Source organism: Zonotrichia leucophrys, chromosome 5 (genome assembly GCF_028769735.1).
Source record: "Zonotrichia leucophrys gambelii isolate GWCS_2022_RI chromosome 5, RI_Zleu_2.0, whole genome shotgun sequence".
In the NCBI taxonomy this organism is placed as follows: domain Eukaryota; kingdom Metazoa; phylum Chordata; class Aves; order Passeriformes; family Passerellidae; genus Zonotrichia; species Zonotrichia leucophrys.
Window position 1 is genome coordinate 33,663,386 of NC_088175.1, and position 5,527 is coordinate 33,668,912.

Here is a 5,527-nt window from a genome sequence, read left to right on the forward strand (position 1 = left end):
TTGGCCTCAGACTGGGTCTGTGGGAGAAATATAAAGGGAGGGGGAAAATTGTCCAAAATATGAGTCAGAGACTCCTCTCAGCAATCCTGCACTGCCCAAGGTGAAGAATTAGTACCAGATACCAGGAAGAAGGAAGCAGGAATCACTTTGCAAGGACAACCCAAAACCCCTCACTGAGAGCACAGGGAGTGGAACTGGGCGAGCACACGGATCAAGATGATGCTCTCCACACTCCAGCCTGACACCCCATCATCCCATTCAACAAACAGTTCACAAAAACTGGAGACAACAAACAGCTACCAGACAACAACCCCAGTCAGAATTTTAACAACTAAGTCCTGAGATGCAGACAAGTACTGCTTCCTCTGGGACAGGAAAGCAGACCTCCTCTTGTTTCAAGCAACCCAATCAATGGGTCTTTCATTAGGCAACTCCTATATCCTGCAATAACTTTCCAGTAAGATATTTCTGATATTAATCCTCTTCCACTGCATATCACATCGTCATTCACTTTTGCAAAACAAAATTCTTCTGTCCTTACCTTACTACTATTTTGTTTCTATTACCCTCCTTGCTAGGATAGCACAGGGCTCCTCACACCAAACACACAAGGTAGCCATTATCATGCACTATGCCCTGTATCAGGCTCCCAGAAACCCAAGAGGGGAAAAAAAGTACCTTAGTGCTGTTTGCATTAGTAGTAAATATTCACACCAGCAACAACTCTGCAAGATCCATGAGTTCTGTCAGTTTGCTAATCACGGTATAAAAGATTAGTACTAGAGTTTATTTCCAGAAGTTTCTTTAAAAAATCATTATTCAAATGCCAAACTTCTGGCAGAGGGATAGCAGCAGACTGGATCACTGTGTGCCTTCTTTAGAACTGGTTGTTACAGCTGCATACAAGTTAGAAGTGCTGCTCGGAAAATGGGAAAGTAGGAAACAACCAAACAAGAATCCAGAGGGTCAGTTATGACTCAGAAAAGGGCAAAAGAAAGAAAACTGAGAAGAATCTGTCAGCAAAGTAAACATTCATCAGAAACTCCCAGCAACTCAATCAGAAAAGGCATGTCCAGACATTTGGATCCAAATACATTCTTCATCCCAAGCATCAGGAAAAATATAAATGCTAGCGGACAGCCCTACTCATTAAGAGCCACACTGCCACAAAAAACCCATACTTATTTGTGACCATCAAAATAGAGATGGACCGATTTTTTAAAACAAAATTACCCAGAGAAGCACCAGTTGTGGACTCCAGAACCAGCACATAAGCTACACTGAAGATTTATGAATGTTAGGAAAGGCATTACAACAGTTCTTCAGAACACAAGAAAGGGTTATTAATTTAGCAGAGAATTTCAGGTCCTGTTGCCTGCAACACCCATAAAGCATTCAAATCTGCATGGATTTAACCTCATACTACATTCTGAAAACCGACCCAACAACAAACTTAAGGGACCAGTAATGGACTGGCAATAAGTGCACATTACCAGCGGGTCATTCTTAGGTCCCTTTTTAACATTCCCATCAGCAATTTGAAAGAGGATGGGAGTGGCAAAGGCAAAAGAAGCCAGATGACATTTGCAGAGGACACCAAGCTGGGTGGAGCAGTAAACAAGGACAAATATAGAAAAACATACTGGGTTTTTAAATAAAGACCAAAGAGCACTTCATACAGAGGAGAAAACAGAGCAGCACTGAGCACTGACCATATTTACAGACTTCATATTCATACAACCTATCTTCATGAAGTCAGGCTTGCATCTAGATAACAATTCTTGAACCTGTCTACCACCGCAGAACAATACTCAAAAGTATGTAGTGAGAAAAGCTACTCATAACCACCTACAGGATCTCTTGAAGATGAAACCCTATTTAGTACAGGAAAAATTGCTTTCCAAAGGCAGCTGAACGCATGGTATTGAGAGGACCACAAGTAATCAAAAAAAAAACACTACAAGAACGCTACAGAAATTTATGTGTTGTCAGGAAAAATATGGGAGATGACAACAAAAACGTTCCCATAGCCGGTGAATTAGCTGAGTTCCTTTCCTCACAAGACAAGACGTAACCAGAGGCACACCTGAATGCATTTTATGCCAAACACTACTTTCACAAGCAAGTGTTCTGCAACACACCATGAAAAACAGGAGAGATAGAGCAGACAACGCTTGCCGCACATTTTATTTGGGTAAGTCTGGAAAACACCAACAACGATAAAAAACATCTCCAAGCAACAACCCCAGAACGCAACTGGACCGAGCCCGACCACGGGCCCGGCCGGTGCTGCGGGGACAGGGAGAGGGGCCATGGCCGGCGAAGCACCAGGCACCCGAGCTGGGACAGAAAACCCGGCTGAGGCGCGCTCAGGAGGGCGGCAGCGGGGCACGGGCCGCTCGCCGGGACCGGGACGCTCTCCCGGGGTTCCCGTCCCCGCCGGCCGGCGGGAGGCAGCGCCGCGGGTTTCGCCCTCCCGCCGCGGCGCCCGGCCCGGGGCAGCGCGCCGGCCTCCCCGCTCCCCCCAGCGTAAGGCCGCGAGCCCGGAACTCCCGTACAGAGACCCCGGCAGCGACTCCCGCCTCCCTCCCGACCGCGTTCCACCGGCCGCGGCCTCACACGGATCGGTACCGCCGCCTTCCGGGGCGCCGCCGCGGGCCGGCCGCGCCCGCCCGGGAGCGGCAGCGCGGCCTCGGCGCGGGGCCGGCGGCGCGCGTAGGCCCAGAGCGTACCTGCAGCGGCGGGGCCGGAGCGGGGCCGGGCCGGGCGGGCGGAGCGGCCCCACGGTCGGTCGTCGCCGCCGCCGCGCCGAGCTCCGGCCAGGCGGGCCAGCCGAGCGCCGAGCGGGGCCCAACGGCGGCGGCGCCGAGCGCGGGAGCAAGGCCCGAGCAGCCGAGGCTAGAACGCCGCCAGGCAGCGCCAGCCGAGCGACGAGGTCTTCCACCGCCGCCCGGGGGCGACGGAGGGCAGGCGAGAGCAGTCGAGCCCCGAGAACTGCGGGGCAGCGCCCCAGCCCAGAATTAAAATCTGCATAATTTAGCTTAGAGAGGTGTGGGATACTGGAAAAATGCTCTCAACAGACGAATGTAAACTAACACGTACAACAGTCAGACTCTATAAAACAGATTGGAAGTTACTATTCTAGATTTCCAAGATAAGGGTGGTCCAAACTTAAGAGGAGAAATGGGTGTTAATGTCTTCACAAACGCCCGGGACTGCAAGAACCGGCCCGGTGCCGGAGCAGTGGCCCTGGAGGTCTCCAGGGTGTCGCAGAACCCAAACAGTTCGAGCTCCTGAACTTCAGGGGAGGATGTAGCAGGCGGATGGGAAGGCTGTACCTTCCCAATACCTCAGGCAATGGGGAAAGGAAGAGGGCAACGTGCAGTCGGCAGTTTAGGATAAAAGGAGGCTGCGTCCTCCAACACCCTGAGAGACCCCGCGGGGGCGTGGCCCAGTCAGCTCTCTCCTTTTATTCAAATAAAAGAAATAAAGTTGCAGGACTCCTCCATCGCCTTTGTGGAAACTGGCTTTTCACAGCGTGATTTTCTGTATAAACCAAATCGCAAATCTCAAAGCAGTTTGCAGAAAATAATTTTTTTCACATTTTTTTCAGCCTGGAGAAGAGAAGGCTTCTGGATGACCTAACTGCTGCCTTCCGGTACTTGAAGGGAACTTAGAGGAAAGATGGGGAAGACCAGATTTACAAGAGTGTGTAGTGACAGGACAAAGGGGAAGGGCTTTAAATTGACAGAAAGTAGGTTTAGATTAGATAGTAGAGAAAATTCTTTACTGTGAGGGTGGTGAGGCACAGGAATACTTGTCAGGTTGTCCAGAGAAGCTATGAATCCTCCATTCCTGAAGTGTTCAAGGACAGGTTGGATGGAGGGAGCTCTGAGCAACTTGGCCTCATGAGGGAAAATAAAATAGTCTTTTCTGAGGGAAAAGAAAAAGTCTAGGTGAATGGTTTTGAAGGAAGCTGCTTAGGAGTATGTGGTGGAAACTGCTCCCTACATTTCCTGAGTTAAGAGAAGGGTACTGACATCTGACTCAGGTAAGAGTAGTGCTCAGTGGATTGGCTTTGTCTAGTGTGGTCTGATGCAGTTTTTGCCCAAACTGACAAGCAGCGAGATCAGTTTTGAGATTAAACTCTACCACACATGACAGTGGCTGAAAGAAGACAAAACTGAGCAGCAAATGTGTTCCAGGAAGTGCCTGCACTCTGAGTCTGCTCTGGCCTCAGCACACACTGGGAAGAGCTATTCATAGCGTAAATTGAGAAACTCCAGCTTGTCATTGAGTGACAATGTTTGGACCTACACATGTCCAAGTCTCACTTGACCTCACCACCACCCACACAGCTCATTCAGTGTCTGCTGATGTTTTGGTCTAGTGAACAGTATTTTTAGCACAGACTGTCAGATGCAGTTATGAGCCATCAGGCACCATATATGGCAGCAACTCTCACCTTAAAAATGCTTTTTTTAGAAAACAATGCTTGTCTGCTTTTCCCTAGGTAAAAGGAGCAGGAGTTTTGCTGCAGTGAGCAACAGTAGCTCTCGTATAACACCTTGCATAAAGAAAACTGAATTACATCTGAGATCCTTGTACATAACATTTTACAGCCCTCACTGAGGCTTCTGAAAACATCTTGTTTACACATCAAGCATGCCTGGTTTTCTGTGAGACACTAAGTGCTTACTGCCACTGCAAACCTGGCAGTGTATCTAGCCCTGCATCTCCACCCTGCACTGCGAACCTGTCCCGTACTCTTGTATTCATCAAATGTGGGGCATGATCCAGACTCGCTTCCTCTAAAAGGACACATCCACAATGCCAGGCAGTATCACTGCTACTTTAAATAATTACAGTTTTGTAGTTTTCTGCATTCCCTACCACTTTTGTTACATTTACTGCCCAGTAAACAATAAAATCTAAGAAACAAAATTTTCTTAGACTGCTGTCATGAGATCCTTGGAAACACGTGTGCCTTTTAGAAAGAGAACATTTCCAGGAAACTGCCCAGCCTCGTGCCAGCAACAACTGTGTGCATCGGTCATCTTGTTCCCCTGAAGAAGTAGATTGCCAGCAGTGCTAGAGCAGCCTTTCCACACTTCTGCTTTGATCTAAGAGGAGAACTTTTGCAAGCAGTTCAATCTCTGTGACCCAGTCAGTCCTTGGTGTTTCTTTTACAGCAGCCACCAAGACAACCAGTTTCCTGCTGCAGGAGCAAACCAGCCTCACCTCCACTATACCATTTCCTGATGTCTGTCAAGTACCCAAAGAGTCACCACAGCTTAACATCTTCTCCAGCCTGTTTGGGAAAGAAAGAATGTTCAATCCCTCTACATATGTACAAGCACTAGTGTGTGCCCAGAAAAATGCCAGACCCCTCCCAGAACACAGCTGCCAGCTTTCAGAGAAATTACTGGAGTATGTGAGATGTGCAAAATGGCAAAATGGTGTTGAGCAAGAATTTACACCTGCAAACAAAAATACAAATGTTTGCTTTGCTGCTCATGAATTCACA

The 5,527-nt window shown here is 48.5% G+C and overlaps 1 protein-coding gene across 2 annotated transcripts in view; it reads right to left on the reverse strand.

Moving 5' to 3' along the window:
- AMBRA1 (autophagy and beclin 1 regulator 1) overlaps window positions 1-2,886 on the reverse strand; it is a 125,984-nt gene extending 123,098 nt beyond the window's left edge. The window contains exon 1 of one of the 2 annotated variants that reach the window (XM_064714473.1): window positions 2,733-2,886. The gene's annotated coding sequence lies outside the window, so the exon portion shown is untranslated. The remainder of the gene's footprint in view (window positions 1-2,732) is intronic. The other variant, XM_064714474.1, reaches the window with a different exon arrangement.
- Between the last annotated feature and the right edge of the window lie 2,641 nt (window positions 2,887-5,527).